The sequence below is a fragment of the Lygodium microphyllum genome, chromosome 7 (assembly GCF_053477565.2).
Source record: "Lygodium microphyllum isolate KBCC chromosome 7, Lygodium_microphyllum_v1.1.10, whole genome shotgun sequence".
NCBI lineage: Eukaryota > Viridiplantae > Streptophyta > Polypodiopsida > Schizaeales > Lygodiaceae > Lygodium > Lygodium microphyllum.
In genome coordinates, this window is record NC_141141.1 from 120,486,457 (window position 1) to 120,508,652 (window position 22,196).

The 22,196-nt window shown below is 39.2% G+C and overlaps 1 pseudogene; it reads right to left on the reverse strand.

Annotated features, from left to right (window-relative positions):
• Positions 1 to 14,464: 14,464 nt before the first annotated feature.
• On the reverse strand, positions 14,465 to 15,436 carry LOC148033880 (uncharacterized; annotated as a pseudogene).
• Between the last annotated feature and the right edge of the window lie 6,760 nt (positions 15,437 to 22,196).

Sequence of the window (22,196 nt, forward strand, 5' to 3'; positions counted from 1 at the left end):
GGACGTCCACCTCTATCCATTAGTTGATAAGCTCAAGATTTTGTGGGAGGAGGGGTTTGTTATGGAAGACATGAGCAAGCACTTCAATCTCGAGTAGACAAGGTTGACACTCTAGACTGGCTTCAAATGGAGAATGTGGTTTTGGGAGGTCTTGTGCAGATATAGATTCTATAAGCCCATGTTCCATTCCAGAGTGGGTCACTACTCCTCACTCTCATACCGATTCTAGAGAGAGTAGCTCAGGCGGATGTTGTGGAGGCACCAATGCAATGTCTCCATCTCGTTGATCTAATGCAACACTAGTGCTTACAAGCACTCATCTCATGGTGTATGTGTACAAGTCAGCTTTCTTATGAGCTTAATGATATCCACAAAGTACACTTGGACTTGATATAAAGCTTCTAAATTAGCACCACACTCCGACTGAGATTAATGAATGATTACAATCGTTGTTAGTGTTACCTAGTGTGATTAATATTGAAAGAAGAAAGCTTGAAGCTTTCTAGCAATGGCTTCCAACAAGGTATATAGTTAGGGTTTTGTTCTATGTGAGGAATAGACATGATTTTTCTAGAAACCCTCTCAGGTGGAGATATTTCACTTGGGGGGCTACAAATGCCCTATACTGGCTCAAGGGATTGCACCCTATGTTTCCCATGGTGCAGCTCAAAAGTTCACACTATCTGAAAGTGCACCAATCTGCATTTTTCGCAATGTCGTGCTCCTGCGCCAACAAGATTAGGTTCTTTTATGCCAAGATACTACATCATGAGTTGAGAAAGAGATCTCTAGAAGAAAGCAAGGAAATATATTCCCTCATTTGGCCACATCGCCTTCTCCAAGGTTTACAGCTCTAGTTTGGCTATGGAGGTTGACATGTTCAAGTGAGGAAATGGCATGCTCATGTGCACTTAGTGGAGATGAACTTAACGAAAGATTTTCAGATCAAATATGGCTCTGATACCACATTGCAATATCAGAGTGAGCAAGAGAAAGTGTACACAAGAGGGAGAGAGAGCTCAAGTACAAGAAGAAGATCTTGCTTAATGAGTTGTTCACAATTACAATCGATACACCCTCCCCCAATTTGACAGTGAATTCTTGGCTATTTAAATAGCCTCTAGATGGCTAGGGTTAGCATTTTCCCCTACCCTCTAGTCCATTCACACTAGCTACCCTTATCCACCCTTGCCATATCAAGTCCTTCCAACACTAAAGAAGTTAATATGGAGAACATAAAATCACCTCTTTGGAAAATTTCCTTGCAACAATAAATTGATATTCTTCAACATTATTTGAATGTAGTCATGTGGTCACTTCAAGAGCATACATGCCAACAAAATCGACACAAGATGATGATGATATTGCTTAGATCTTGAAGGGCGTATTTGATGCTCAACAAATCAAGGACTAGAAAATCAATTGTAACTATTTTCAATTTTCTAATTTTATGGAGAAAATGATGAAAATTTTATTTTATATTGGTTGAGCCACTTGGAAAGAACAATTAGAACTTAGAACTAATTACAACTAGATACACAACACTAGAGACATTGGATGGGACTTCTGTAGTTTCAAAAACTTGCAACTCCCTCCGATGACAATCTTTTACCTTGTCTCTCAACACTTCGCTCTAACTCACCATACATCCTTCTCCCCAAACCAAGAAATCAATAACATAAGATTTGCATTGAGTTTTTAGTGAGCTCACCTATTTTACCTTCTCCCATTGTAGTCCAAAAGCTTGAAGGCTCTATATTGGTTCTAGGAACCAAGAAACATGATCTGATGACATCATTCATTCGCATCCACCACTAAGCATGCCAATCAGTTGAGAAGAAACTAGAGTAGAAGAGAAAACCAAAAAGACTATGAAGAGCTTCACCTTCCCTCAGTCCCTCAATCAACATACCTCTCACACACTCTCTCTATTACTCACTCTCAATAATGAGGGCAAGGTGATAAAATAGAAAGCTTTAATAGTTGCATTGGCAGAGCTATTGTAGCATGGATGTACCAAAATGGTAAATAAAATTGAGACCTCCCACCTTATATAGAGACAAAATAGGGTTAAGATTAGATCACCTCTCTAAAGTGGCACCTTGTTTTAGGGTAAGGGTTAGGGCTTGCCCTCCTTTTGCGTTTAGGGTTCTTACAATTTTGACTAGGACTTGCACCGTGTTTTGGGGATTAATCAATCCTTAAAGCATGCTTGCACTAAGCCTAAATAGACTTAACCAATACTATTCTAATCATAGATCCATATGTGTAATCCATGCAACAATTGTGGGTATGATAAATACAATTGTGGGTGATGATATAATGTGTAGAGGTATTGCAAGTGTTGCTCTCACAAAATAATACAATCATGATAATATGATATTCTCATGAACTATAGAATAGTACAAGTCCCCAAAAATACTACACTAAAGCTCCACAAAATAATAATCCTTCAAAAACGTACTCTCTAGATTTGTGCTTTAACCTTCCATTTTAGGCTTCTCCAAATATAATTAACAAACCAATTGTTGCAATACATGATGTGATGATAGTGATGCATGGGTGCTTGTTTCAAGCCATTTGTTATAGCCTATGTGGGGATGATGGCACCAACATTGTGACGTTTGTTGCAATCTATGCACCCTATACAGAGGAGATGATGGTGAAGCAAGAGATGATGATAATGAAGATGATCGTGATAAGGATAGACTAAAAGCAACAAGCACCTATACTTAGCAAGATGAGGTGATGATATTGAATATGATGGTCTCAAAGGGCAGATGATTGATTTTGGAGGGGAAGAGATTCAAAAAGGAAAGGAGAGGGAGGTGCTCCCTATTGCTATTTCTTGATTTTCCTTGCTTTTCTTTTGCCTTGCTTTTACTTAAGGCTCACAAAATCAAGCTAGCCCCTTATTCACTCGTGGGGAGTTCTCTGTTTTCCTATTGATCCTTTGTGCCTTTCTGAGTTTACAAGATACCCAAGGTATGTACCATCAAAGCAAAACGTCCAAGAAAGGAATAACATGCATGATGCCCTTGTTTTGCAATCACCTGACTTTAATAGACATTCTTCCTAGTAGTCACTGATGCTAGTGGATCTAGAATAGGACAGCTAATAGCAATTGAGGGCAATTGCTATCCCACCACCCCGTGGGTATGATGTTAGGAGGCATATTCCACAGTGGATTTCATGATTTTTTATTTCACGGTGGATTTCGTAAGGTTTTGTGATGGATTCTGTAAAAATATATTTCTTTGCCACCAGGGCTTGTACACAAGGTGGATTCCTTGTGCGAGAAGTTGACGAGGATGCCTATCCTTTTTGGGTATCATATTAATTTAATGTGCACGTGGGTGACTCCACAGAGTGATTCCGCAAAATACATATTTAAATTAATGGATGTTTATGAGTTTAGAGTGCACTCGTATTAAATTAAGGTTAGGATAGAGTTTCAACCTATTTATTTATTTTGTAGCCGAATATTGCTAGGTATTCACTTTTTTCAATATAATTTTATTATTTTCTAACAATTGTGAATGCTTCAGCTGATGTGTAGAGTAGGCAGCGGTGGCATTAGGGAGCATTGGGTGATAGCGTGTATTCAAATTACCTAGAAAGAATTATCATTTTTTATGGGCACACACCTTATCATTAAATGCGTGGCGCTAATACTTATTTAGGCAGGCTTATTTATTGAAGCGCTTGACAAATATTTATTATTTTGTATGCCCATGGGCACACGGTTTAAACATTTTATTATTAGACATTGTATTTGGACACATCCCGACTTTTGGCCCACCCAACCGCTTTATTTTTATTTTGGACAAAAGGAAACACAAATGCTAAAGCATGCTTATTGTAAAATTTAGGTTATTTTTGAGCTTGGAGATGAATAAATTTATAAATACATGCCTCGTGAAGCACTCACACAAGGCATGGGGGAAGATTGTACCCAATTTGTCTTTTTGCCTCATATGTCACAAGTCTATCTTATTATTTTTTGAGCTAAAGTAGAGTTCTTTTGTTCTTGGGGACTTTTTAGTGCTCTCTAGGTACGCATCCAATATCCGATTTGCACACCACATACTGAGTTGTAAGTCATATGCATGAATACAATTGCAATGCATCAAGGAATGACACCATAAGTTACGTGCAATGCAACTGTCTATTTACCCTAGTGCTCAATCATTTTATGATTTAAAAATAAGCATTGTGAAGTCCAAACACATTTCTTTCAATGATTTCAGCATACATGTAATATTGCATTGCTAAGGGTCAGCACACCGAGCATTCTCATGCTGCTCGACCCTCTTAAACTTAAACCATGAATGTATTATATGCCATGCACAAGCAAATAGATTAGAATTTAGAACCCTATCAGCCATTGCTCACCCTCAAAACCCCTCCTTCTCCCTACTATTTAGGTTATGTGTAGAAGACATTTTTTCATGTGTTTTTATTATAAAAGTGGTAAAAACTATACTTTAACATTGAGACAAGGCTCAACTAAGGCTTACCCCTCATGCTGCAGCCATGTCATATATCCACGAACATAAAACATGTTTTTTCAAATTTTCTAACACAATTTTTTTTTCATTTTTCTACTATTTTTCTTTATTTATTTAAATAAAAATATGATATTTTTTATTTATGGGTTGGGACCAATTATGATCATTGAGAATGGATTTTATATTCATTTCTAATCCACATGAACCCCAAAATCACAACAAAACTCTCAAAATTTATCATTTCTATGAAAATCACATAATTACGAGTTTTGCATTTTTTGATATAAATTTAATATAACTAAATTTTCTAGTTTTCTTCAAGATTTCTAATAGATTTTTGCATTAAGAACCAAAGGAAACCATTTTTAAGCATTTTCATAAAACATCTATCATAAAACAAATGCAATCTACTACTTACGTATAGAATCACACTTTTAGAGACACATATTTTGAGGTTGGGAGGCTGATGACGCTCTCTTTTGGGCATTGATGCTCTCTCATAGTCCCCCCGATCTATGATCTCCTTCACTCCAACAATATCATTCCATCAATATCTTTCATCATCAAACCCCGTCTCCTTCTCGCATGAACTGATCCATAGAAATAAGCAATAACAGGAGTGAGGAGTGAGAATAGAGAAAGACTAAAAATAGATCTCTTTGTTTAATGCATCAAATTCGATCATTTTTGGAGCAATGACGGGTGAAAAAATTTAGGATCTCATGCCCAAAGCATTCCTCCTCATTCCCATGATAAATAAACCTCATTTTTTGGCCATGAAAGGATGCACCAAAAAAATGGCACCCCCTTCCCTCCAAAAACGTTTTTTTGTGTTTATAGGTCCCTTAATCAAGTTATTAAGACTTAACATTAAAATATCTAGTTCAATCCTCAAGTTTTCACACTGTAGGCAAGTGGTTTTTTCACTTTCAAGGGGGCAAACGAGCTCGGATTCGAGATCCATCTAGACGACTAGCATCGTGACATCAAAATCTATAAACATGGCACCTACCACGCACTTTTGGGCTCCGGAATCATGTAGGTACGTCATAACGTGAAACCTTGCGAGGATTAAATGGGAGATCAAATAGACTCCGATCAACGAATTAAGACTTGCATTGGGTTCTTGGCATCAAACTCCATCTAGGAAAAATCCAGCTCATCGATCCACAACCATTTTATTTTGCATGAAAATTTGGTCTTTTATGGTCTCTCGTGATCTTTTTCACTTAAAAAGGGGTCTTTAAAATATGCTCTCATTGGCGACCACGGGATAAGACAACTCAGCCCGTCGAATCCCATGTATTGATCTGTACAAACAATGACTAGAGAAAGCATCAAGATGCCACAAAAAATATACTCAACAAAGCACAAAAACAACTCAACCTAACCCCTGACAGAATCAAGGCATGAGATTCCACAAGGGATAGGCCCAACATAATTTGATAGAGATCTAGAGTGAGTCGCTGACCAACTTCTCTAACACAAACTTACTAAAGAACCTATCAAAGAGGTCATCCTAGTGGTGGTATGAACTACCTACTTGACGAAGGACAACTGGACCAGGATCTCTTACTAGGCGAGGACTCCTATAGCCTGGTCATCATAGTTTTCATATAACACATTTTCCTCCCAAGGTTTCTATACTCGAGTGTGTAAAAAGGAGAGAGCTTAGCATAGAATAACATAAGGAGAATAGGGCATCGACCTCATGTCCTGATTACCCAAGAACCTACCAAGCTCTTACAAGGCGACACGTAATCCTTTTCTTTTGGTCACTTTTATTTTCACTCCAACCTTCCTTATTTATTTTTTGGCTAGTTGCTATCCCTAAGAAGACAAGCCATCAACCTTCAGTTTGCACCTCGGGTCTGACTCGTCCCATGAACCTATCAGGCCTCCGCAAGGCGATAATCAACTGCTTGTAGGAATTTTATTTTTTTCTTTTCTAACTGAGGGTTTTTATCTTTTGGTATATTTAGAACTTGCTCTTCTTTGATATTTTGGCAGGCTTCTCTAACTGCCTCATACTAGTTAGGACTCCTATGACAATTGCTTAGCAAGCAAAAAGGACAAGGTCATAAGGACTACCCTCTATCATAGGCCTTTAATACATGAAAATGTCTTAACAAGAGGTAGACAACTACTCAAATCCCCCCCATATATACCTATCCAAACCCTAGGACTTCATGCCTTGATTGCCAATCCCCACAAACAAAAACAAAATAACCCCCACATACACATATAATACTATTAGCTTAAGAGGAAAACTCGGAAAGACGACGACACTACTTGGAATGGTCACAAGAAGCTCCTGTGCAGCAAAGGCTCCCTCCATGCACTTCATACAAGCAATGTGATGGAATCACTAAAAGAGAAAACCATTAAACATACCTGCACCAAATAGACACACAGTCCTCTTCGCTAAATAGATAGAACATTTCACAACCAACAGAATGACCCTCTTAGCCTTATGAAATAAAACATTAGAACTTGATAGAGATGACCCTCTTGGCCTTACGAAATAAAACATTTGAACTCGACAAAGACATCCCTCTCAGTCTTATGAAATAAAACATTTTACTACCATTCAGAACACTGTACTACTGAAATGATCCCTTGATCCTAACATTACTCTACTAAAGCACAAAACCGGCCAAGGATAAGGCCTCTTAGGCCCTACACTAAGTACATCAAATTATTAACTAACCTCCTATATGAATAGCAAGGGGTGTTCGATGAATATGACAATACACAATCATATGTATCCATGACAGAGTTAGAAGGTGCTCACTTATGACTTGACTCATAACCCAAACTAACCATCGGCGGCAAAAATATGACGTTGTTATGCGAGCGGTGATCGGGAACAAGCCTCACTCACAACCCGATAACGAGACATTAAGGAGTGCCGGTTGGGGTAATTGACTTTGTCGAATGCACAACACAACTTGGAAAATTAAAATATTCGACGAAACCCACAAACCACATAAGACAACTCACAATGAAAGTATCTAAAATTTTGACAACAACCAAGTAAACTATATTCTCATACCTTAATAGCCTTGATCCGAAGCTTGACACCACAAAGTCTAACTTCTTCCTCTTTGACAATAGCACGTCCAAAAAAATTCTCTCGCATGCAACCCTCCTCTCACATCTCTCACAAGATGACAAGAAGATACAAGGGAAGGGGGCCCCTAACTCTCCACTCTCCTCTCCTTTTATAGTTTTTTACATCCTCCCTTACGTTGGACATGCTTTTGCTTTCCCAAAAGCCTTAGGCTTTTTATGCCTTTAAGGCAATTTAATATTTTTAACATTTAAGATATTAAAGCTTAAGAAACTTTAAAGCCTTTAAGGCTTTTTTCTCTATGTGTTTGCTGAACGGTCTGCTTTTCCATTCCTTCGTCTTCGTTGTCACTTCACTATTCTTTGCCTTTTCTTGTCCTTTGTCTTCAGCACTAGTATCTTTGTTTTTAGCACGTTCTTCGGCTATTGTGTCGTCTCGTTCTTCTTCTTTCTACATCGTTTTGTCAGCTTTCTCGTCACTACAACTGCTCTCCTTCATTCGCCTGAGTTTCTTGCCATTTTCAACTTCATCGTGGCTTCCTATTCTTTGTCGTCCAGTCTCGTCTGCTCCTTCAGACCGAGCACCTGCACTCACTCCTCCGTTGGGACCCTTCTCTTTACTCCCTTTTTCACATTCTGTATCTTCATCTTCTTTCTTGTTCTCTAAATTTGAAATCTGAGCTTCTTGTTCTCTAAATTTGAAATCTGAGCAAGCTTCCTCTTCCCCATGTCTACCAACGTAGACCTTAACCCTAAATGACGAATGTATGTGCCTTGCAATTTCAAGAAATTCCTCTCCTTTGAAGTAACTAGCACAGGATCTTCCAATTCATAACGATTTTTGTCCAGTTCAAATCCCTGATAATAGCACTTCTCAAGCTTTCCTTTTCCTATTCTCTTAATGACATATCGGACGGGCTTAGCTTCTGGACCAAACTCTTCATCGCTGCCACGTCCTCTTGCTCCTCTGTCGGGATAGTGTACCCATGCCACGTCCTGAAAGGACCTTGCCGGAATGCTTTCTTGCCTGCAAGGGGAGCCTAAAATTGTTTGTGATGGAATACTCTAGCAAATCCTTCCACGGCCTGACACAGCAAGTCCTCCCGTAGCCTCTGGTATGCAAGGCACGCATTGAAAGGCACTACTCATCATCTGCTCGTTTGTTGTGCTCTATAGCCAGTTCTGCTATGGACTTTTTGGATGTTCCTCTACATTGTTCCATACTATGAAATGTAGCCAAGAGTAACTAGAGAGTACCAAGGTCAACCCAATTTGCATTTCCAAACTTGTTCCAGACTTGCTCAATAGTAGAAACTACAATTTGTGCATGGTCCTGAACTGATGCTACTGTACTCTCGTAGACTTTGGTGGTATGTGTATCAATTTGACTAATATCACCCTTCATTCTCACTACTGCCCCACACTCAGAATCCACTAATAAAATATATACAATATTTGAATCCCTACAGATGGTAAACTTCAATTGAGCCATTTCGCAAGAAAGTAACATATGCAAGCCATAAAACACAACTTATCCCACCAGTGCAAGTACAAGAACAAGCCCATTTGGCTGGGATGAGCTTTTAAGCTCGGTTTTGAGCAAGACAAACTCTGATATGTGCTCCCATAAAGCAAAAGCACCACTGTTACTCTTTCCTATAAGAGTGGCATAGTGAGACCCCTTCACCTTCCTTGAGGAATGTTTTTCTCCATATGCATTCTTTGAGCCAAAGCCATGTGACCTAGTAACAAAAATTGGGGAGGGTTCATCCACACTCCAAAAAGTTTCCCACAAGCCTTGATCACTTGCATGTAAAATATCCTCAACTTCAAGACACATTTCAGCTTCCACAGATGCAGATGACTGGATAGAGGGCATTCTAAGCAACTACTGAAACTGCACAACCTCCAGTGCAAATTCAAACTGCCGTAGTTCATCTAGCTGAAAAGGATTCTCAATCAAGGAGTGTCCATCATCTTGAGCTGACAAGTTAGTTTCAAGCCAACTAAGCAACTCTATGCTGAAAGTTTCACTGTCGGCTAGTCTCTTCAAAAATTCTTTTGGGCCAGCTGGACTACTACCTGATGCAGATGAGCGACTCTTTGGTGAAAAAATCAACACATTCTTCTCTTGTCACAAGCTCTGAAACCTGGTTTAGAGGACATTATCCAGATTTTCATCAGTTGCTGGCTTTTTTCTCTCAGTGTTGACCATGAACTTGGCATCCTTCAGAATGCTAGGAGCGAAACCATTCTTGGAATTTTTTATTTTCATGCAATGTGCCCTAGCAGGAATATGATTTGAAAAGGAACTTCGTGCACAACCATACATGATTTGATAAAATATGCAATTAATCGAATCCATGACATGCTACCACTCAAACAATGCTCACACAAAAAATATGGATGCACTGAAGATATTTGTGCCTAGCCTATCTAGAGGTGATTGTGCGTCATGCAAGATGCAAACAAAATTCCTTGTTAATTTTAAATTCCTTATCCTCACCTCTCAACTCTCATTAAAAAGATATGATATACTCCGCTCCACCCATCCAAAATCTCACAATCACTGTAGAAAATGGTGATCCTCAAGATGTTGACCAAATATGAACAACCCTTCTCACAATTGATGGCATCCTTCACGACCCTCTAACTCACCCAACCACCTTACACTCTCAACCTGAAGTTCCTAACTTTGTGATGAATATCCCAAATGGTGCGTGCAAGAAATGTGTGTGCTCAATGACAGGTGCTCTCTCATATGCGTGTGCATCTAAAATTTACTGCATATAGTTGCGGCGGACCTCATGCCGTGCTAGTGCTCAATGATGGTGCAAAATGTGTATCATCCCAACCCACGGCATGGAAGTATTTGATAAGAACAGGAGATGACCCCCGAGTGCAGTGCATCAACAAGTGCAACGTGAAGTGCTCGTGAACCCATTATCCCTTGTGATGTGCAAAAGTCTTGACAAGAAAACATACCTTGTCCGAAATGTTCGGTAGCTATTGACAAACACAAGCTTCATCCTATTCAAAAAAATACCAGACTCGACCAAGGCTATCAAGTTCCACAGTCAACAATTCAAACAAAATGACAAAAGCAAATCCTAGGCTAAAGAAACACAAGAAATCCAACTACGAAACAACAAAACAAACTGTCACACAAACAACTAAGCTAGCAAAAATCAAACCTAACTACAATTTGACTAGGGGTTTTCAGTTTCAAGAAAATGCTTGACATATTTAGCCCTCCCCCTAGTCTGCAAACATTCATGTGCAGTAGTTGCTTTCATAAAACGATGCAACATCTATCATCCATTCAGTTTTCTCATTCTTTTGTTGAAATTGTCATTCTGACCACTCCTCTATTTGTATTGTCATTAATATTGATATGTATTTCTTTAATATATATCCATTTATCCTTTGCTTATGTGCCTTCCCATCCAAATTTTCTAACGCATAAGTTCCATTTTTAAAAACTTCAGAAACCCTGAATGGTCCTTCCCACTTTGTTTGGAATTTCTTTTGAAAAGTATGATCCAATTTACTATTGTATCTCAAAACTAAATCTCCTTTTTTAATTTTTTAATTTTTTATTAATATTGTGGAATGCAAGAAGGACTAGATACTCAACCCAGAAATTGGCCTCCCTCTCCCGTTTCTCCTTTTCCATTTATCTATGTTCAGTACAAAGGCAAGAACCAGTTCAAGAGCAGGAATTGTTAGTTTGGCAAGAGCAAGAACTGCTAGTTTGGTTGTGACCTGGCCGTTGGGCTATCCTCGATGTTAGGCTATACCACACCTCCCCCCTAAAAATAGAGGGTGGGCCTAAGGAAAAGTGGGGTTGGGAAGAGTACATGGTTTTTATTCTTGTTACATGGGCTATAGTGATGGACTGATTGGACAAGCGTTGTAGACGATATGTGTTGGTGCGAATGCGCTGGAGGACTTTGTATGGACCAACCCATCGATGTAGGAGAGATTCACTTAGGCCTTTGCGGCGCAGAGGGAAGTATAGCATGACTAGATTGTTCTCTGCATATTCCACCTGATGACGGGGTTCATCATAATTGTGTTTCTGCCATTGCTGAGCTACCTGAAGATTTTTGTGAAGAGCTTGGCGGAGGAGAGGTTGTTGTTGTTGGAGATAAAGTAACCAATCAGCTGCCTCAACTTTTGTTGGTTGTAGATGGAGGGTATGTAAGTCAGGCTGAAGACGAGGATCACGACCATAGAGAGCTTGAAAGGGGCTAACTTTCGTAGAGGCCTGGACTGATGTGTTATACGCGTGCGCGGCAAATGGAAGCACTTGATCCCAATTCTGGTGTAAAGGGTCTACAAATGCAGCTAGTACCTGTTTGATTGTCCTATTTTACCTTTCTGTCAGCCCATTTGTTTGCGGGTGAGAAGGGGAAGTGAATAGCTGGTTGACTCCTAAACTTTTGGTCGAGACTTGAAGAACCTCACTTTTAAACTGGGAGCCTTGGTCAGACAGGAGTTGTAAGGGGCACCCATGGCTGAATACTCGCTTGTGTAAGAGCACGGCTGCCACTGTTGATGCGGCGGTATCTGGTAGTGCAATTGCTTCACACCACCGAGTCAGATACTCCGTGATGATGGGAATATGGCGGTTACCTGTAGTAGACATGGGGAAGGGCCCATTAGATCCCAAACCTACCAGTTCGAAGGGCTCATTGACCACAATGGGAGACAAAAAACCAACATTGTGAGGTGGGGACTTGATGCTCTGGCACACCTTGCACTGGAGAAGATATTGAGATACAGATTGCCGCATGTTGGGCTAGTAGTAATGCACCCGGAGCTTGTGTAATACTTTATGAAAACCCAAGTACCCAGACAGAGGATGATTGTGATAAAAGTCCAAGTAAAACTGCTGAGGTACCTGGGGCACATAGATACGTGGGACCTGGCCATTGGCGACATAATGTACGACATTGTTGATCACCATAAATCTGCGATGAAGTTGTTGTGGTTGTGGATACTGAAGCTACAATACTATTTGCTTGATGACGGGGTCATGTTGCTGTAAGGCAGCGATCTGAGCTATGTTGATCGGAAGATCCATGGGTTGAGGAAGAAAATGAGTGGCTTGATGTTTGTATCGTGAGAGACCATCAGCAATGAGGTTATCTGATCCCTTGCAATAGACGAATGTAAGCTGGTATTCCTGCAGAGCCAGTGCCCATCATATTAATCTCCAGGGTGGGTGGTGTTTGTGGATGAGGGAGACTAGTGGTTGATGATCGGTTTCTACTTGTACTTGGGTGCCGTGGAGATACGGGTGAAATTTGTGAAAGGCCCACACTATTGCCAATAGCTCTTTCTCAGTTGTTGAATAATTCTCTTCTGACTTGGTGAGGGAGCGACTGATGAATGAGATAGGCTGCTAGTGTTGAAGGTCATCCTGTTGTAGTAGGACAGCTCCCAGACCCTGATTCGATGCATTAGTTTGTAATTTGAATGGCTTGGAGAAGTTGGGGTGAGCTAGGAGAGCAGCATCTTGGATTACTTGTTTGAGTTGGGTGAAGCTCTGTTGACATGCTGAGGTCCAGGTGTATTTGTTTCCTTTCTTGAGGAGCTGACGAAGAGGATAAGTTATAACAGCCAGATTCGAGACAAATCGGAGGGAAAAATTTGCCATCCCCAGGAAGCTTTGGAGGGTTTTGACTAAGGAAGGGGGAGCGTAGTTCTGGATAGTTGTAACTTTAGATGGGTCCATCTGAATACCATCTGCAGAGATGATGAATTTCAAAAACTTGAGCTTTGTATGACCCCATCGGCACTTTTTAAATTGCAGCTGTAGGTTAAATTCCTGGAGCCTTTTGAGTACTTCTTCTAGAACCTGTAAGTGCTGCTGCCATGTCTGTGTGTGTATTAGAATGTCATCCAAATAGACCAGTAGAACACCTTGAGCTATTAGGTCGTGAAAATTTGTATTTGCCATTCTTTGAAAAGTGCTACCAGCATCTGACAAACCAAATGGCATACGAGTGAATTGAAACAATCCCTTGTGAGTACGAAAAGCTATCTTATGTGCATCTTTCGGATCCCTAGGTATCTGCCAATAGCCCGATGCCAAATCGAGAGAAGTGAAGCACCTGGACTTCCCTAACTGATCTAATAGGTCATCCATTCTAGGAAGTGGATAAAGATCATGGATAGTCACCTTATTGAGTGGCCTGAAATCGATACAAAAACGATAAGTATTGTCGTCCTTGCGTATTAGGTGAGGCTCAGACACCCAGTCACTACTAGAGGGAATGATTATGCCCTTGTTCAACATATCTCAGATTGCTTGATCTATCCTCTCCTTTTCCAAAGGAGACCTGCATCGGGTTGCCATGCGGACAGGAGGAGCATCCCCGGTGTTGATCTCATGCTGGGTGGGGAAGTTTGTCTGTAAGGTTTGAGAGGTTAGTTGAAACAATTTGGAGAATTTGTTCAAGACTTTCCGGACATCATGCAAATGGGTGTGAGAGTGTTCCCAAGTGTATTGTGTGTGTATGACAGTGGGATGTTGGTGTGAACATATAAACATTGGTATCAGTAGGGAGTTGGGTAAAACCAACTGTTGAGAGTCAAATTGTAAGCGAGCCTTGGTTTTCACAAACCAATCACAGTCGAGAGTCATGGGAAACAACTGGTTGCTTAAAATATAAAAGGAGTGAGTGAACAATTGAAGAGCTAGAAAGAATGTACAATGGACTTGAGTTCGCTAATGGAGGAAATACTACTACCTGAGTCTAAAAGTACTTCTTGGGATGTGTTTTCTATATGGGCTAGTGTGGAACATACCATGCGATTGGAAGATGCGGCGGCTTGAATTTGTGGGCGATGCTCTTCCACCAACATCCCGCTTAGATGTTTCCCGGTAGCTCGGTCAGAGAGGCAGCATTAGCAAGTTGTACCTGGGCATTTTGGTGATGTTGTCGTGCTTGAAGTTGTTTGCAATGCTGTCGAACATGACCATAATTATTACAATAGAAACATTTTGGGCAACCCTGTGCATCTCGTGAGGGTAAGGCTCTACGGGAAGTCAGTTGATAATTCTGAATGTCAATGTCCATGGGAATGGGATTGGACTCCACTAGGTGGCGGTGTGGAGTCGGTTGAGGGACACAGGTTATTGGAGCATCAGGGTTTGCAGAGGCCTCGATATGCTATGCGATTTGAATTGCATCGTGGAAAGAGGTTGGGCCCTGATCTCGAACCTGTCTGGAGATGTCATGATGGAGGCAAGGCCAGAGAAAAAATAATTTCATGTCTTCAGACATTGTAGGGTCAGCCCTCAAAAGCAGCTGATTCATCTTGATCGCAAATTGTGCGATTGGTTCAAACTATTGTTGTTTCAAAGCATTGAGTTGCTGGAGCGCCGTCTAAGTAATATTCTAATGCGCAAAATTCTGAATCAACAATGCTTTCAAACTCTACCAATCTCCTTTAATATCTTCCTGATGTTGGATGAAAGAAGTTGCAGCGACACCTTCAAGCAGCGTGTGGACCTCCATGGCCTTGTGTTCTTCAGACCAAGTATGATAGCTGGAGACGTTTTCGAAATGATCCAACCACATTAATACGTCCTCTATTGGCAAACATGAAAACAGCTTTGGGTGAATCTTAGGGTCTGGGCGGTGATTTTGTGTTGTGCTATTGGATGATAGGAAATTGAGAAGGGACTGGTTAGTGTGATTAACTTGCAAAAGCATGTTGGACATCGCCTAAACTAGGTGTTCCATCTGAATAGGCTGTGCGGTGTACTCAGGTTGCATATATGCATCCTCGTATATGGGAGAGTGAGGGTTTTGGAGTGGAGAAGTTGGGCGGCTCATGATGCAAGCAAATGTGAGAGGGACCAGGATGCAAGATGAGCGTGTGCAGGGCAAAGAATGAGGAACCCGTGAAGCTTGCCATCTCCACCAATGTGGAATGCAAGAAGGACTAGATACTCAACCCAAAAATCGGCCTCCCTCTCCCATTTCTCTTGTTCCATTTATCTATGTTCAGTACAAAGGCAAGAACCAGTTCAAGGGCAAGAACTGTTAGTTTGGCAAGAGCAAGAACTGCTAGTTTGGCTGTGACTGGCCGTTGGGCTACCCTTGCTATTAGGCTATACCACAATATCTTGTAAATTTTTTTCTTGAATTTTCTCATATTGATCACACACTTCCTGTCTGTTTAATTGTGCTTCTTGTAATTGTATCAACCTTTCTATGAAATAATTTTTTTCCTCTCCTTCAGTCAACTTTTCAATCATCCTTAAAGCCGGTATTTCTACCTCTATAGGTAATAAGGCTTCCTCTCCATAACCCACTTTAAAGGGAGAATATCATGTATTTTCTTTTCTTGCTAATCGATAAGCCCACAAAGCACTTGGCAATTCAATATCCCATGTTTGTGGACGATCCCTTGTCATTTTAGACAGCATTCTTATTAACTCCGCGTTAAATCGCTCGTTGAGACCATTACATTGAGGATAGTATGGTGAAGCAAATCTTTTTGTTATTTTCATTTTCTCACAAAGAAAGTCTATTAATTCTCCCTTAAAACCTGGTCCTCTATCTGACAAAATCTCTAAAGGTGTTCCAAATTTACAGCATATATCTTCATAGATAAATTTTCCCACATCTATGGCTCTAATGTTTTTTACAGCCTTAGATTCTGCCCATCGAGAAAGATAATCAACTGCTGTCAAAATATATATTTTTCCTCGTGAAGTATGTGGTAATGGACCAATTGCATCAATTCCCCATTTTTCAAAAATTTCATATGCAAGAATGATTTTTCTTGTTTCAGGTTTCAATATTCTCTTACTCATTCTTTGACATTCATGACAGGATTTGCACCAATGATTAACATCTTTTTGAATGCTTGGCCGCATATATCCTTCAGTTAAAATCTTTTGTAAAGTTATTTTGTGTGAATAATGTCCCCCACATGCCCCCTCATGATTTGTTTCTAAAATGTGATATATTTCTTCTTTCCAGGGTACTCTTCTTAAAATTAAATCCACTCCTTTAGCATAAAGAGCATCGTTCACCATTTTATATCTTCCAGCTCTTCTTAAAAACCCATATTTTTTGTTTTTTTGAATGCTAGAAGGTACTTTTCCTGTTAACAAAAATTCTTCAAGTCAAGAGTTTCTCTTCCCCTATAAAGAGGAAGATCTGTTTTCATCACAAACACTTGACAAATTGCTAATTGGGCTGCATTGTGAGCTTCCTGATTTTCTTCCTTGGAGATATGTTTCAAACTCGAGGCTTCAAACTGTTTTAAATCTCTTCGAAATCTATTACACAACCTCTTCAATTTGGGATTTTTTATCTGCCAAACTTTGAGTATTTGCTTTAGTAATAGTAAAGCATCACCTCTAATTCTCAACCTTCAAATTCCCATTCTTCGACAAAGCATAATGGCTACTTGTAAGGTTGCATACTCAGCTTCATTATTACTTGTTGCCTCAAGTTTAACTGTTTCTTTTTTTATTAACTTTCTTTGAGGATCATAAACCACTATTCCTCCTGAAGATGCTTGGTGTGCCTTACGATATGATCCATCAAAATACATCAAGAATGAGTTTTCTATTTCTCATTTTTCCTCTTCTTTTTCTCCAAATTTTCCTTTAAGTAAAAAAGAGCTTCCTCTATAGGTTAAAAGGTCTGCTATTGTAGCCCTAGTTGAATCCTCAACCTGGAATTTATATTGAAATTCTTCTAGTTCAACAATCCATTTCATAACTCTTATTGATAAGTTTGAGTTATTCACCAATTGTGGTAATACTGTATAGCTTGTTAAAATAGTAAAGGATTTTGGTAGTAGATATCTCCTAAACTTTCTACAAGCAAATATTACACTTAACATTACCAGTTCTATTTCTGTATATGTTTTTTCTATTTGCAACTTCACTCGACTTGCGAAATAGATAGATCTCATATATCTAGAATTCCTTCCTTGTTGCATTAGAATTGCTCCAATAGCATCTTCCCCAATTGAAGGATTCACAAAAAACTCATTTTCTCAATCAGGTGCTTGAATTGATGATGCATGACTTACAGTTTCCTTTACCTGTTGAAACACTTCTTCAACCTCTTTAGTCCACTCTAAAGGATCCTTCTTGGCTACCATCTGTATAACGGATAGAGTAACTGAGATGCCAGAGGAATGAATCTTGATGGATATCTTACCTTATGAATGAATGTCATAAGTTCTTTGGTATCTGCAGGTGATACTAAGGTTATTAGGGCTTCTAGATCAGGTTCTATTCCATTTTTTAAAACTACATGACCAAGAAGTTTCACTTTTGGTTGAGCTATTTTACATTTTTTTGGATTTAGTTGACAACCATAATAACTATCCAATCTTTCAAATACTTCTCCAAGTTTTTCACAATGTTCTAATCTTGTACTATGAACACAAATATCATCAATGAAGTCTCTAACAAACTTTCCTAGGTAAGGTGCTAGCACTCTATTTATCCTCCCTTGATACCAGGCTGGTCCATTACTAAGTCCAAAAGGTAAAACTCTATAGCAAAAACAACCCCATGGTGTTATGAAAGTCGTTTTCTTTTTATCTTCTAGAGCAATGGGTAATTGAAAATATCCAGAATATCCATCACAAACACTATACCTTTCAAAACCTGCAATTGAATCTAAGATTTCTTCTACGAAGGGAAGCAGATAATGATCCCTTTTTGTGACGGCATTTAGAGGCTTATAATTAACACAAATTCTCCAACCTCCCGTTTTCTTTGATGCTATAACTATTGTGCTTACCCATTCTGAATCTTCTACAAGATAAATAAACCTCGCCTGCAACAATTTATCTACTTCTTCTTTCAAATCTGATATTTGTTTTGAAGTTAGGGGTTTTAACTTTTGACATATTGCCTTGGCATCTTCTTTACAGTTCTATTTTTAGCCCTTCCCCTTTCATTCCTCTGATTTCTAAGTATGAGGTTGCAAAAAGGTTGGGATATTTATTTATAAGTGAATGATATTGTTTTCTTTCTCCATCTGTCAAATCTTGACTTAACATTTTTTCTAGAAACCCTCTTTTTTTTGTTAAATCTTATGGTAATTCCATTAATTTTTCTAATTCCTCTAGTTTCCCTTCTTCATCATCTTTTAAAAACCCATCTTTTTTATTTCCTTTGGTTTTAACATTTATGTTTTGGACTTTTTTTTGTTTTTTGATACCCTTGTAACTATTGATGGTTCTATATGAGTTATTGACCTCATTCTGTTTTCTAGAGATATTTTTTTCTTCTTTTTATTATTATTTTAATTATTATAGATGAAATTTTTGGATCTGAATCACTTTTCGAACTTCCCTCCTCAATTTCATCTTCTTCTTCTGTACTATCACTTTCCTCTTCTTCTTCCTCGCTAGTATCCTCATTCACTAATTCCTTTCTCGACCCGTATCAAACTTCTTTGCTACTCCTCTACAATCATAAATTGTTAAAGTTCCTTTCCCCCAATCTTGTATTGCTCCTGCTTTCCTAAGCCAGGGTCTATCCAAAATAAGTGGAAATGCTCCTAACCCTACTGGCATAGCATGACAAGTAATTTTCATAGCAACTCCATAAACCTTGATTTCAATATTTTGAATTATTCATATGCATTTCGCTTTAGCATGATTTGCAAGCCTTATTCAAAAACTGGATCCTACCACTATTCGAAGTCCAAACTGTTCTACACATGCTTGGGTAATCACACTGACTTGTGCTCCTCCATCTATGTATGCCTCTCCTATATTTTGGTTTTTGTACCAAGCATCTACTACAGGACAAATATCTGGTAACTCCTCTACACTTAAAACTCTTACAATACCTTTTTTCCCTTCTCTCCCTTTTGGATTTACTAATTTCTTCCAGTGTCCTCTCATCCTAGGGCACAACTCCATCAACTGAGCAAAGGATTTATCAGGTTTCCTACCCATCATATCTTTCTTTAGATCATAGTCATTTTCTCCTTCTCCCAAAGGAATATCATTAGTATGATAATGTTTTCTAGGTGCTCTCGATCTATTTTCTTCTTTTCTCTCTTTCTTCACTCCTCTCTTTATTTTTCTCCCTCTTTCCTCACGAGCCTTACTAGTTTCAGGTTCATCTCTCTCAACATCTCTTCTTCTTTTAATTGTAGGCATAACATCAATAGTTTTATTTTCTTCATTTTTTTTATTTTCTAAAAGAATACAATTTATGGCACTTTTTCCTTTCTCTTCCTCATTTAACTTAGATTCTTGAGAAGTAGAATCATTTTTTATTTCTATCCCAAAATCATTATGTCTGTTAGGCAAATTTTGAGGTAAAGGATACATATTCCCCCTTGCCCTAAGTGGATATGGACAGTTTGTACTTATATGAACTATCTCTCCACATGAATAACAAGTTACCATTGGTCTACGAAAATATCCTCTACCATTTCCTCCTCTTCTCCCTCTCAAATTTTCTTGATTTGGTTGTCCTATCAGTCCTCCATTACCTCTTCCTAAGGATTGACCTCTCAACGCTCCTAGCCTCATGTTTTGCATTTGTCCAGGTAATTGATCTTTAACTTCTAGTGCTAGTTGAGTATTTTGTCTAGCTAGAACTTGATAATTCTGTTCATCCCTTTGCCAAGTTTGATCTCTATTATCTATAGGTGTTCTAAATGACTCTCTTTTTTTAATTTTCTCAAATTTTCTCTCTTTTTCTATAGCAATCATTACAGCTTCATCAAAAGTACTAGGTTCTTTGATTTCCAATTTTGTCCTCACCTCTCCTTGTAATGTTTCAATGAAATTTTTAATTTTTAACATTTTTTAGGCTCTCTCTCCTAGGCCTAAATATACATTCCAATGATCCCAAAGTCTAGCGTACTTTATGGCAAAAAACTCTATGGTCTGGTCTTCTCTCTTTTGGCATGTTTCTATTTTTCTCCAAAGGTCATGGGAAGTATTTAGTTTATTTAAAACGGTCAAGAAACGCATGTTTAGTTGCTTCATATTCCATAGGAACATGAGGATTTCTTAGTCTAAGGGTCTTTTCATAATCTTCAAACCAATTACGACCTTCATCTAATAATTAAAATTTTAGAATTTGGAGTTTCAGTGTTGAGTCATTTATTCACTGGATAATATATCCAAGCTCTAGTTTCTCGAGCAATCGCTGAGGATTCTCTTATTTTTTACCATAAAATTCAGGAAAAGAACTAGCCATTAAAAAAACAAGTTAAAACAAGAAATTAATCCACAAATCACGAACAAAGTCAAAATTTCGGCACTCCTCAGCGGGGGCACCAAAAACGAGATGTTACGCGAGCAGCGATCGAGAACAAGCCTCACTCACAACCCGATAACGAGACATTAAGGAGTGCCGGTTGGAGTAATTGACTTTGTCAAATGCACAACACAACTTGGAAAATTAAAATATTCGACGAAACCCACAAACCACACAAGACAACTCACAATGAAAGTATCTAAAATTTTGACAACAACCAAGTAAACTATATTCTCATACCTTAATAACCTTGATCCGAAGCTTGACACCACAAAGTCTAACTTCTTCCTCTTCGACAATAGCACGTCCAAAAAAATTCTCTCGCATGTGACCCTCCTCTCACATCTCTCACAAGATGACAAGATACAAGGGAAGGGGGGCCCTAACTCTCCACTCTCCTCTCCTTTTATAGTTTTCTACATCCTCCCTTACATTGGACATGCTTTTGCTTTCCCAAAAAGCCTTAGGCTTTTTATGCCTTTAAGGCAATTTAATATTTTTAATGTTTAAGATATTAAAGCTTAAGAAACTTTAAAGCCTTTAAGGCTTTCTTCTCTATGCGTTTGCTGAACGGGGTCTACTTTTCCATTCCTTCGTCTTCGTTGTCACTTCACTGTTCTTTGCCTTCCATTATCCTTTGTCTTCAGCACTGTTATCTTTGTTTTCAGCATGTTCTTCGACTGTTGTGTCGTCTCGTTCTTCTTTCTTTTGCCTCATTTTGTCAGCTTCCTTGTCACCACAATTGCTCTCCTTCATTCACCCTAGTTTCTTGCCGTTTTCAACTTCATCGCACCCTCCTGTTCTTTGCCATCCAGTCTCGCCTGCTCCTTCAGACCGAGCACCTGCACTCGCTCCTCCGTCGAGACCCTTCTCTTTACTTCCTTTTTCGCGTTCTGCATCTTTGTCTTCTTTCTCGTTCTCTGAATATGAAATCTGAGCAAGCTTTCTCTTCCCCATGTCTACCAGTGCAGACCTTAACCCTAAATGACGAATGTATATGCCTTGCAATTTCAAGAAATTCCTCTTCTCTGGAGTAACTAGCACAGGATCTTCCAAATCATAATGATCGCCATCTAGTTCAAATGCCTAATAATAACACTTCTCAAGCTTTCCTTTTCCTATTCTCTTAATGACATCTCCGATGGGCTTAGCTTCTAGACCAGACTCTTTATCGATACCACGTCCTCCTGCTCCTCCGTTGGGACCCTGTAGCCATGCCACATCCTGAAAGGACCTTGCCGGAATGCTTTCTTGCCTGCAAGGGGAGCCTAAAATTGTTTGTGCTGGAATACTCTAGCAAATCCTTCCACAGCCTGACACAACAAATC